Genomic DNA, 13,639 nt, shown 5'->3' with positions numbered 1-13,639 from the left:
GATAATAGTTATAATAAAACCTTTTTATGTGTACCACTGATTATTTTCTTGGTGTATGTTCCAAAATGATCCAAGCGTCCAAACACTTTTAAGATACTATATAATTGCTCCTAGAAAAGAGATTTTACAGAGAGAAGGATCAGCACAAAAGGAGATTAGTCTAGTCTAAGAAAAAAATAAACAAAACCAGGCATGTACCACTGAGGAAGGAAGACAATGGAGAAGTGCTATGTCTGCTTCACAGCTGTTTCCCTGAGTGGGTAGACTGTTTGAGATAGAACACCAGGCACTTTCATTCCCAGGCCTATTCTATTAATACTTTTGCATACGTGAAGACTGACTGAGCCTCCTACTTACTAATAGAAGTGCTTGCTGTGCTTAGGGAAAATTTATTTTAACTTAAAGGACATTGCAGTAATCTGCTCAGGCTGCCATAAGAAAATACCACAGGCTAGTGGCTTAAACAGAAATTTCTCACGAGGTGGGCATGGTGGCTCACAACTGCCATCCCAGCAACTCAGGATCCTGAGGTGGGAGGATTGCTTAAGCCCAGGAGTTTGAGGCTGCAGTGAGCTATTTCAGCCTGGGAAATAGAGAACCAACCCAATAAGAAGAAAGAAAAGAAAAAGAGAGAGAAAGAAAGAGAGGGAGGGATAAAGAAACAGAAAGAAAGAGAAAGGAAGAAAGAGAAAAGAAGGAAAGGAAAGGGGAAAGGAAAATAGAAAGGGAAGGGAAAGAGAAAGAGAAAGAGAGAAAGGGAAAGAGAAAGAGAAAGAGAAAGGAAAGAGAAAGAGAAAGAGAAAGAATTTATTTCTCACATTTCTGGATGCTAGGAAGTCCAAGATCAAGGTGCCAGCCAGGAAGGATTCATTTTAAGCCCTCTTTTCTTGGCTCATGGGAGGCCACCATCTCACAATGTGCCCATATAACCTCTTCTTTATGCAGACGCAAGGAGGCAAGGGCAGGGAGGGGAAGAGAGAGAGTGCACGCATGCAAGGGAGAGAACACTTTTGTGTCTGTTCTTATAAAGACACAAATCCTATTGGATCAGGACCCAACCCCTGTGACCTCAGTAATCTTAATTACTTCCTTAGAGGTCCATCTCCAAATGCAGCCACTCTAGGGGATAGGAATTCCACATAAGAATTTGGAGGTGGGGGGACACAAACATTCAGTCCATAACAAACATTCAACTGTTTAAGTAATTCAGAGTGGGGCTCAAAATGTAAAACATTTTGATGAATCACATTAATTGTCATGTTGATAATGTGCCACATCATACATTTTAATGTAGCATTATTTGTGATTAATTCTCTTACCTTTGTTCTTTTTTAAATGTCATTACTTCACCTTATTTTGCACATTTTTACTGTACATAGAATTCTATGTTGGTATATTTTTCTTTCAGTACTTTAAAGATCTTGTTGCACTCTCTTGCCCATAGTTTCTAATATAAAGTCAGCAATAACTTACATCTTTGTTTTCATATAAATATTTATAATGTATTTTTTCTTCAGCTGCTTTCAAGATTTTATCTTTGGTTTAAGTGTTTAGATGAGTGCATTAATTTTCTAGTTATGCTGTGACAGAATACTCAAAACTGGGCCGCTTTAAACAACAGAGATTTATTTTTTCACAGTTCCAAAAACTAGAAGTCCAAAATCAAGGTGTCTTCCCTCTGAGACTCTGAATAGAATCCTTCCTTACCTCTTCCATCTTTTGGTAGTGATGATTATATTTTGGTGTTCCTGGCTTTCAGCTGCATCAGTCCAATCTCTACCTCTATCATCACATGACATTGTGTCTCATGTCTCTGTCTCATCTTCCCTTCTTATTATGAAGACACTAGTCATAATGGATTAAGGTTCACTCTAATCCAATATGATGTCATCTTAACTTGATTACATCTGCAGCAACCATATTTCCAAATAATGTCACATTCTGAAGTTCCAGAAAGGACATCAGTTTTAGAAGGTCACTGTCCAATACAACTATGATATGCCTAGGCATGGTTTTCTTTGTATTTACAATGATGGGGGTTCACTGAGATGTTTTGAATCTGTAAATTTATGTTTCACTATATTGGAGAAACATTTTGTGAAAACATTTACGCATAAAAGGGGAAATATGGTTCCTTCACATTTAAAAAACATTTCATTCTCATTCTCTTTTCATTCTAGAATTCCAATTACACGTATGTTAGATCTTTTCATATTGTATCACAAATCTCCAATGCTTTGTTTATATTTTGGAGCAGATAATTTCCACTAATCTATCCTCAAGTATATGGACTCTTCCCTTTGTCAATTCTATTACACCGCTAAAGCCATCCAGTTATGGCTTTTAATTTCAGCTGTTGTAATTTTCAGTTCTATAATTTCCATTTGATACTGTTTTAGAGTTTCTACTTCTCCGCGAGCTTTCCTAGCTTTTCATTTATGACACGCATATCCTTTACATCCTTGAGCATAATTATAATAGCTGCTTTAAATTTCTTATCTGCTAACTCCAACAACAGGGTCACCTTGGGTTATTCTCAATTGATCAATTTCCTTCTCTTGATAATGTTTTATATTTTCTTGGTTCCTTGTATGTTGCATAATATTGGATTGTATATTGGATATTGTGTATATTACATGGTGGAGACTCTGGATTCTGTTATAGTACTCTAAAAAGAATTGCGTTCTAGAGGGCAATTAGCTTCATTTGACAAGAACTGCACACCTTCTTTTGGATGTCAGCTCAAATCTCATACAAATATTTTAACTTTTGGTGAAGTCTATTCTGCACATCTATGATTTGTGAATTAGCCAGAGATTTGGGCAGAGTATATACTCAAAATTTAGGGTTTCCCCCTTTTGGCTATCTTTTTTGCAAGATTGTCCTTCATTTCCCAGTGGTCTCATTTCATAACAGAAAGACCCTTATGTCTTTTCTATCAGGGTTTAGTCACCAAGGTGGAGCTGACATGGGCCTATCATTAGAATAAAAACCTAAGACATTCCTTTCTTCCAAGTTTCAAGTCCACTCTAAAATCTTCCTCTCTTCTTTACATTGCCTGCAGAACATTTTTTTCTCCAGAGTTGACAGTTGTTTTCCACAGGAAGTACAGCTATGATAAGAGCTTACTTAGTCATACCAGGTGCAGAAACAACATGGCATTGAGCAGAAGACACTGTAGCTGAGGAATTACATCTGTTTCTAAATTATATAATGACATATTTGAACCCAGATAAAAGGAGGGAAAAATATGACTCAGAGAACAAATTGCCATGAAGTCAACTTTTCAATCTGAGTTTGTTCATATCTTTTCTGCTTCCGTACAAGTGATTAATGCATTCTATATCTCAAAATTCAGTGGTGAAAATGAATACTGACTTAACATTGGCAAGAATCAAGAAACTCCATTTGGGATCCCATCAGAAAAAGAAAGACATATATTTCAGAGCCTTCTGAAGACCTGGTCTGTTTTCTAAGATAATTTAAACTGTCACTTACAAAGTTGTATATAACAAAAATAAATTTGAAGGATGTCTGCCCATTTCTCAAAGCCAAGCTCCATTCCCTTCCTTATAAATTTTTTTTCTAATGTGTGCTTATATCAATATTAACTCATTTCACAACTGCCTATGCCATACCCAATAGTCCTTTGTTATATATTTACTTTTATATTTGAGAATAATAAAGTTAGAAAGTAAGAGATCAGTTATATAAACTCACCATAAATGAGCATATTAAGTATATGTTAAGATATAACATTATTTTCTCTGAGAGAGAGAGAGAGAGGGACTACCAAATCACCATGCCTTGAACAAGATAGAGATGAATGTTCCTTTCCCATAACAGTTCAAGGTAAGCAGCAAGGGCAGGTGAGCTGACTCTACCATCTCAACCTATAACTTCCCTCTCACAGTCAAAGTGACTTCTTCAATTCTTATTATCTTCCAATGAGCAGAAAGGCAGAAAAGGACTATGGGATCTGAGCACAACCCTCTGTGAGAGCAAAAACAGTCCTGAAGAGGTACATATTTATCTGCTCACACCCCATTGGCTAGACCATACTTCAGTGGCACATATGGTTGCAAGACAGCCCAAGAAATGCAGTCATAATCTAGAAAGTCATGCATCCAGCTAAAATTCTGTCACCAAGAATAAGTGGTAAGTAGATACTGTGGGACAAACAGCATTATGTCACTCTCTAAATACATGAAATTTATGAGGACTAAATCCTGACATATTCTTGACTCCTTAAATTTGCAAATACCTCTCTCCCATATAATATATACCTTAAAATGCACATTGAACAAGAGATAATCACAGAATCGCACTGACATTGTGGTGCTAGGCTCAGCTGGCCCAGCCCTTTCCACAAAGGAGTGGTTGGCTATTTTCCATGTCTGCCTCACAGACTGTGATTTAACTTCATGCTTTGGAAAATGGTGCGTTAGTAGCTGGCCATGTGCCTTCAACTTGCTTAGGAATATTTGAAACTATGTAAGCGGATCAGTGCCTGATCCCAACTGTTCATTGGATCAAATGGAAAACACACACACACACACACACACACACACATCATTCCTGAACAGTCTGACTTAATGGATCTGTAGCAGGGTCATGGCATCTCTTGTTGTAAAACTTGCACAGCTGATTCTAATGTATAACCAGAGTTGGGAACCACTGAGCTAAGATATTCAAACTCCACGTTGGCTGTGGGAGACATCAAAAAGCATTGGGCATGTCTCCTGGCTTCAAAAATATTTTAAACTGATTCAGTGTTCATATCACATAATTCGTACTTTATTATATATTCTAATCCTCTAGTGTAACTTATGTCTAGACTATAACTTTCAGAATTAAACAAGAAACATGAATTCACTGTCATCTTTGTACCTGGCACTTTCGGGGTATGACAATTTTACATAGGAAAGCATCAAGGTTCCTTCTCTCGAGACACCCCAGTCTAGCAGATAGAAAGAAAACTCCACAGGATCTAGTCTGTTAAGCTCTAAGCAATCAATCAATAATTGCATATAATTGATTTCAGTATTTTCTTCAATATGTGTAGTATTTGATATCTCATGGGTTGTTTTTATTTTTTATTTTATTTTATTTGAGATGGAATCTTGCTCTGTTGCCCACGCTGGAGTGCAGTGGCACCATCTCAGCTCACTGCAACCTCCACCTCCCGGGTTCAAGCAATTCTCCTGCCTCAGCCTCCCGAGTAGTTGGGACTACAAGTCGAACTCCTGACCTCAAGTGATCCACCCACCTCGGCCCCCCAAAGTGCTGGGATTACAGACGTGAGCCACTACACCCAGCCTCATGGGTTCTTTTTAAATAGTTTTAGTACTGGCTGGGCACAATGGCTCATACCTGTAATCCCAGCACTTTGGGAGGCTGAGGTGGATGGATTGTTTGAGCCAAGGAGTTCAAGACCAGCCTGGGCAATAAGGTGAAACTCCATCTCTATAGAAAACATAAAAATTAGCCGGGCATGGTGGTGGCACATGCCTGTAATCCCAGCTAATTGGGAGGCTGAGGCGCAAGAATTGCTTGAGCCTGGGAGGTAGAGGTTGCAGTGAGCCGAGATCAGGCTACCGCACTCCAGCCTGGGTGACAGTGAAACTCGGTCTCAAACAACAACAACATTTTAGTCCCATATGTTAGTGAAGGTGTCCTAGGTTCTTGGTGCAAAAAGTAAAAGAATATACATTCAACTCTGTGTGGATCAGAAACCCAAATCAAGAATGGCTTAACCCAGGTAGAAATGTGCTCATCACATGTACAAGGAGGCAGGGCCCAGGGCTGTGGTGGCACTCCACATGGGAGTACCATTCATCTTTTTCTCCATCTCTCTGGTTATAGCACTGAGTATGCAAGGTCCAAACACTATCACAAGGCACACAGGAGAAAGAGGTCCTAGTAGAAGAGCTAACCAGGTCCAAAACAAAGACTATAATCCATTGAAAAGGGATTGAAGCCAACTGAGTTTGCATTTTCGCCTAATTTGTCAATGATTCTAATTGAGTCTTTAAGCACTCGTAAATTCTCCTCTACCTAACTGGAGGTGTTGATCCAGAAACAGCATGTTTCATTTACAAATGCACAAGCGCCCCTTACTTCAGCCATAAGGACATCAAGAGTTTGTCTATTTTGCATGGCCACTGAGGCCAGAGAATTTATGGACTGCTGTTGGGCTTTTATGGCTCCTACAGTTACCTTTCACCCTTGTTACGTCATGATAGAAATATTAAGTACTGATCTTTCAAGAAGGGGAACACCGCCAAGCCAAAATAGGCCTCTGGCTATTGCATATTTTATTCCTGGTTTTTCTAATATAGAATTGCCATGTGCATATTCTTGCCAGTTCTCTCTCTCTCAGTTTAATCTCCATATGATGGCATAGAGATAAGTGATCTCCTGTTTTGGTATGTGTGACGGAATGCACTTTCTGTAAAAGAGCCCAAATTGGCGATGTCACCCAACGATGCTACCCTGTCAGTGGGGTTTAAAAATAACAAACTGGGGACCATTGCCACTATAGGCATGTTCCTCTCCAGTGCCTAGGGAGGAATAAGCATAGCCTGGAGCCACAGAGAAAGTAAAGCCCTGTTCCCTGAAGGGATGGTTCTATGTTGTGATTTATGAGGGTTCCAGCTAAGTTTAGTCCAGGCCTTATAAGGTTGCCTTCCCTACATCTAATTCAAGCATCTTTAGAATAAGGATATCCATACTTAGTATAGTCATCCACAGTATTGTTTGGAACTTTACATGCTGGGAGGGAAGAATCTTTTTGGCAAATATAGTTTCGAAAGATCAGAGACGCAATATGTTCCAGCCAGTATCTTAGACAACCCTCCTTACAGCGGCTATTGGCCCAGACATCCCCTGTTCATTCACAAATTTGCAGATCACTGTCATTATCAAATATCATACAAGGGTCCAGGATTCCATGTGTGGGCATGTTTGGGAAGGACCATGTGCTATTTATTACCTGATAATAAGGTTGGCAAGGGGTGGCATTTCTGCCCGGGGTAGACATTCCCATTGGGAACTCCACCTGGGAGGTCTGGCTAGATTGTTAAAATTTTTCCACAGTCTCTCCCAATGTTTGGTGTCACCCTTGTTCCTTCTTAGTCTCCAGATCTCTGTGCTCTCAGCAATTACAAGCATACTGTTGCAATTATTTAAGGTTTCCCGAGTATGGTCCTTTTCCTTTACTCTTAAAGCAGAGACAGGCATTGGCTATCATTCTATCAACTTCACCTAGTCTAAGAGTGTGAGTTTTACCATCAGGAGGTGTGTCTTTCTGGGTGGAGTTAAAAATGCTCCCATACCATGTTCCCTTTATACCTATTAGGTCCTTAATGATTTAAGGTAAAGCCATCAGAGGGAAACCCTAAGATAGTGAGTTCTGAATCATCAAAGAGTCCATTGGTGTTATTAAACTGAGTAAATTGTTCAGGGCAAACCCAGTAATCAGTCTTGTTGTAGAGATCGGTAATATCTGATATTGTAGGAGCCAAAGAATGTGAGGCATTGCTACATCTAACAGTGAATGCTAGTAAACTTGATAGTAACAAAATCTTCATGTTTATCTCTTACCTGTGACTACTATCCCTGCTATATGAATAATAACTAAGCAAAAGATTATGGCAATTGAGACTCTTTTCCCAATATTCCACTTAGAAGGTGCCACAGTATGCAGTCCTACTGCAAAGAGCAAGGTGAGTACAACAATTCCCATATGTGTGAAGTAATAAAGTTCCACTTTAAATCTTACTCACCGAGATATATAATTTCTTCGTGGGGGTGGTTTATGAGGTTATGAATGGAATCCCATGGATAATCAAAATCTCCCTGTAAGTATGTGACAAAGAGAAGTTCTAATATCTAACAGCAAATCTCAAGAGGAAAGGTAGAAATGACTTTAGTATCTGGTAAGGAAGGGTGGGATTGAACTGAACAGAGAGTTCCCACTCATTTACTTATCTTTTGGATTTTCAGTTTGAAATCCCCAAACTTTTCACACTGATATCTGAGATGTTCTTCTGGGATGTCAGGGGTCATTCTAGGCCTTGACTCGAGTGTGATGAATCCAAGATTCCAGTCCCACAAACTTCACTGCCGAGCAGGTGGAGAGAAGGATGGTATAAGGTTCCTCCCAGCTGGGACCTAGAGAGGGGAAAAGAGAGGAAAAATCCTTCACCAGTACCAAGTCTCCTTGGTAGAACAGAGGTGGCCCTAGTTCTTGGGGTTGGAATTCTGATAGCTGTTTTAATTCCTGCTAGAACTGGGCCAGGGAGGTTACATGTTTAACCAATTCAGAAGTTCTCTGATGTAATATAAAATCATCGGTAAGGAAAGGCCGTCCATATACCATTTCAAAAGGGTGAAGGAACACCCCTTCAACCCCAAATTTGAAAGGGTGCTCCTCACCTGCACTAAGGCTATAGGAAGATAAGCAGTTTAGAGGAGGTGAGTTTCTTGAGACCACTTCCTGAGGTGTCTCTTAATGATATCATTTGTTTTCTCCACCTTCCCTGAAGACTGCCGTCTTCGAGCACAATGAAGATGGTATTGTATGCTCAGTGCTTTTGAGACCCCTTGGGTAACAGCTGCCTTAAATGAGGGGCCATTGTCACTTTGGAGGTATTTAGGGAGTCCAAAACGAGGAATTATTTCATTGACTAGTGCTTTTATCACCTTAGAGGACTTTCTGTTTGACATAGAAATGCCTCTACCCAGCTAGTGAAGGCATCCACCCACAACAGGAGGTGCTGAATTCCCCTTATCTTTGGAAAATGGGTAAAATCCATTTGCCAGTCCTCCCCTGGGCAGTTTCCCATTCTTTGTGTTGCTGGGGATGGGGAGATGCCATTTGTTGAGGGGATTGTTTTTGAGGCAGATCTTATAAGCATTAACAATTTGTTTGACTGTTTTTGGTAGATATTTACCTGAGAACAACCTCTGGGCTATTTGATGAGTTTTATTCTTTCCCAAGTGAAAAGTTTGGTGAAGGATCTTAAGAACTTTCCACTGACTGGAGACTGACAAATAACATTTGCCATCCTCTGATTGTAACCATCCTGATGGCTGAAAAGTGTATCCTCGAGAGGTGGCCCATTCTATCTCTGCAGGAGAATACTGAGGCTTTATTTCCCTTATGGAGCCCTCCCAAATTAGACAGTCTTCAAGTGTGCTGGGACTTTGGGGTCTTCTTACTGCTGACTTAGCTGTTTGGTCTGCTAGCCTATTTCCTTCAGCTATTTCATCCATCCCCTTCTGGTGTCCTTTGCCATGTATTATTGCCACTTCCTGCAGAAGGAAAACTGAGGACAACAATCTATTTCCTAATGGTATTTAATAAAAGACCCACTTTAACTGAACTGCAGATCCCTCCAGCAGCAAAACTTAATATTTGAGGAGGCGATTATCTGTTAGCCAGAGACTTCCTTTAGAGGATAACAGTCCCTCTACATTATAGGGGGTGTAAACAATCAGGTCATTCCTCATGCTCAACTTAGTCACTTCTGGCACCAGCAAAGCCACCACTGCAACTGTTCAGAGGCAAGCTGGCCATCCTTTAGCCATCAAGTCAAGTTCCTTGCTTAGGTTACTGGATGGCTGCTGGGCTGGGCCTCAGGCCTGAGTTAAGACTCCTAAAGCTATCCCCTTCCTTTCTGAGATGTGCAGATTAAATGCCCTCCCTATGGAAAGACTGAGGGTTGATGCTTTAAGTAAAGCTTGATTTAGCTGTTTAAAGGCCTTCTGAGCCTTAGGTTCCCAGATCAGGGAGTGAGTTTTAGCTATTGAGTTTCTTTTATAAGGTGATATGAAGGGTGAACTATTTCACTGTACCCAGGTATCCACAATCTGCAAAAAACCCCAAAATCCTCTTAGCTGTTTGAGGGTTTTGGGAAGGGGAAAGGAGGAAATAGGCTGAATCCTCTTCTCATCTAATGTGCTGGTTCCTTCTGATAAGACTAGACCTAGGTACCTTACCGAAGTTTGACAGAGCTGAACTTTAGATTTGGAAATTTTATATCCACTACCTGCTAGAAAATTAAGAAGAGCCTCAGTGCATTTTTGAGAAAGTCCCTCAGTTGGGACACAGAGGGGAATATCATCTACATATTGTAAAACTTTAATCTGAGGATGAGAGAATTCAGAGAGGTGTTTTGATAATGCTTGCCCAAACAAGTGGGGGCTGTCTCTGAACCCCTGAGGCAGTACTGTCCAAGTCAACTTGGTAGCCTGATTGGAAGGATCCTCTAAAGCAAACAAGTATTGGGAGGTGGAATAGCATGCAGAAAAAGACTTCCTTTAGGTCCCACACTGTGAACCATTTATTTCCCTCAGGCATTTGAGTTAGCAAAGTATTAGGATTACAAACCACTGGATGGATTGGAATTACAGCTTCATTAATGAGATGGAGGTCCTGAACTAGTATCCATTCCCCACTGGGTTTCTGTACCCCTAATAGTGGAGTGTTACAAGGGTTGTTGCAAGGTCCAAGAAGGTCCTATGCCTTTAAATTATTAATGATGGCTTAAAGTCCTTGAGGGGGTACTGCATTAGGGGGTACTGCTTCTAGTTAGGGAAGGAGGTGGGATCCTTAAGGTGAATCTGGACCAGGATAGCAGTTGCAGCCTGAGCAATTTTCCTGTGACTTGCCCACACCTCTGGGCTAATATTGATTTCTACTAAGGGGAGACAAAGAGTCTGTCCTGGAACTGTAAGGATGGTGGCTCCCATATGGGCTAGAATATCTCTAGTAAAAGACTGCAATGCTCAGGCATGATTAAAAAGGCATGAGTAAATAGCAACTCCCCCCTACTACAACTGAGGGGCTATGAAAAATATTGGGTTAAAGACTTTCCTTAGACACTCACCATGGTTGTGCTATGGGAGGAGAGAAGGTCAGGACTGGAGAGAACAGAGAGGCTGGCTCTGGTGTCCAGAAGGAAGTCTACCTTTCTCCTTTCTATGTCCAGAATCACCCAGGGATCCTGGATAGTAATGGCAGTTCGAGTTGCTGGAGCCAAGAAATTGAGCCCCAGGTCCCATTAGTCCTGCTGGACCATCTGGGAGGCTGGCTCTGGACCTAGCGACCTATATCTCCAGGGACAGTTTGACTTCCAGTTGTCTCCACCACAGGGTGGACAGGGTTGAGGTGGCTTCTTCTTGCTGTCTGGGCAACCCCTTTTAAGTGCCCCAGTTTGCCACAGTGGTAGTGATTAGCAAATGCACCTAGGGGATTCTGGATTTTATAGGCCTCTATTGTGACCAGTAGAGCCTCTGTTTTTTCTCATATTTCCTCTTCTTCTCCTGGGCTTCCTCCTGGACTCTATTGTAAAAGACCAAAGTAGCCACTTTCAAGAGGTTCTCTAGAGTACTATCTGGACCTATGGCCAGTTTCTGCAACTTCCTTTTGATATCAGGGGCTGCCTGGGTAATAAACTTGTCTTTTAAGATTAGCTTTCCGTCAACTGAATCAGGAGATAGGGAGATATGTTTCACTAATGCCTCTCTCAGCCTTTCTATAAACGCTGAGAAATTTTCATCTGGTTTTTGATCTATCATGGACAACTTACAATAATTAAGAGGTTTGGTACTTGTCCTTCTCAAGCCTTCCAGTATGCACATCCAAAAGTGTTTTCTATTCAACTCATCTATGGGATCATTGGCATTCCAACTGGGATTTTCAGGGAATACTGCCTCCCTCCCTATTGGTAATAGAGATTCTGCCACTTGTTCACCTTCTTTTTCTCTTTTGCTCTCCCTTCTTTTAGACTTCTTCTCTTCCAGACTTTTAGACTGGCTATAGGAGATATATTGTTCATCTCTGAATGTTTCTGCTTCCTGTAAGCCTGCCTGCTTTTCTGAAACAGTTAGGTTTTGGCTTAAAAGTAGCATAGCATCTCTCCATGTAAGATAAAACACTTATGTTAAATTTTGGAAAGACTCTATACATCTATTAGGGTCATCAGAGAACCTGTCCAAAGTTGGGAATTCCTTAAGTGGCACAACCAGAGGAACTAATGATTTGGCTATTGGGAGCCCTGAATAAGTGAGGCAGGTAGGGCACCCAGAAGTTGCATTTGAGGATTCCCCAAAGGGTTTGACTCTCTGACTTTGGGGAAGTATCTTTTGTAGGCTTGTCTGACATGGCTGCCAAGAGTGTGGGGTCAACTGTACAATGCTTACAAAGATTTGGGTTGTCTCGCAGGGCAAAGAAAGCTTGTATATAGTAAACCTTGGACCATTTACCCTCCTGCCTACAGAAAATATCTAGTTGTTGAATAGTATATAAAAAAAGACTTCCCTCAGAAAGCCAGGTTTTTTCATCCCCAAGATGGTAAAAAGGCCATGTCCTTGTACAATAGAATATGAGCCATTTTATCATCAGAGCCTCAGCATCAAAGGAGTTCCAGTGATTCAGAATGCACTCAAGGGCATTACAGACTGCAGATGGTTTGTTACCCATCTAATAAGAGATGGGAGACAAGGCATCCCTCAGTCCCCTTCCTCCTTTCTGTGTTACCCAGGGTGGAGGGAAAGAGAGAAAAGGCATTCCTCTTCTCCTTCCTTCTCTCCTCTGGGTCCCTGCAGCCATCATAGGTGCCGCCCCATGGATGCAAGCATATCCTTCACCCATGGATCCAGAGGAGCCAGTATGGCAGGACTAGTCATGCTCACCTGCATAAGGCTCTAGCTTTCTGCCCTGCTGGATTCCTAGACCCACTCAACCCAAAAGGCTCCCAAAGTACCCTAAGAGGCCTAGGAGAGATTCTGTAGTAGTTGGGTTTGGGCAAGACTCTTTAATGCAGGGAATGTCCTAATACCATCTGTGGCTTCCCTTGCTATAGCCCCAGTGAAAAATCAGAATTCCACAGAATGGGACTGATTAACTTCCAAACATAAAATTCCTTTTTTAAAAAATCCCATTGTAGTTGAATGCAGAACAGGTGCCTCAAATGAGCGTAAGAATTGAATGGCTGCCATTCCTTTGATGGGGAGAGTATTGAAGCTAAGATTTGTCTTATCAGGATGGCTACCTCCCAGCTGTTGAAAGTGGAGATTTTTTTTTTTTTGTTTGGTCTACAAATAGGACATGGGGTCTGATCACTGATAGAGGAACGTAAAAGGGAAAAGAATTGGGAAACAAGGAGTTTGGGGCAGAGGGATGATAAGGCTCCCCAGGGAGAAAAATTCCTTTCCACTAGGTGGCATTGTAGGGTTAGAAATGTTAGGTAAAAACTCTGACTCCAAATTCTTTTCAGGCAAAAGTTAGAAAGAGAGATTTGGGGTTTGATAGGTTGCCCCCATAGCAAGCCCAGACCGTAAGAAAATTAACTTCTCTCATAAGAGAACTGTTTAAATTCACTGGACAATGCTGAGCTATTATATGGAGGAAAAAAACAACCCAAAAGGAGACGAGGATATTCACTCGGGGTGAAAGATCCTCCCATATGGTGCCATGAATGTCTATTACTGAGGGATAGAAAGGCCCTTACTAGGTGAAAATTTAGACTGAAGTCTTGAATTCCCTGTTTCCAGGAAATCACAAAAACAACAACTCTTTGAATTACATTCTTGATTATTAAGATACCAACTAACTCTACTCCGCAAGATT

Source organism: Pan paniscus, chromosome 12, assembly GCF_029289425.2.
Source record: "Pan paniscus chromosome 12, NHGRI_mPanPan1-v2.0_pri, whole genome shotgun sequence".
NCBI lineage: Eukaryota > Metazoa > Chordata > Mammalia > Primates > Hominidae > Pan > Pan paniscus.
The sequence above is the reverse complement of the archived record's forward strand: the minus strand, read 5'-3'. Positions refer to the sequence as shown.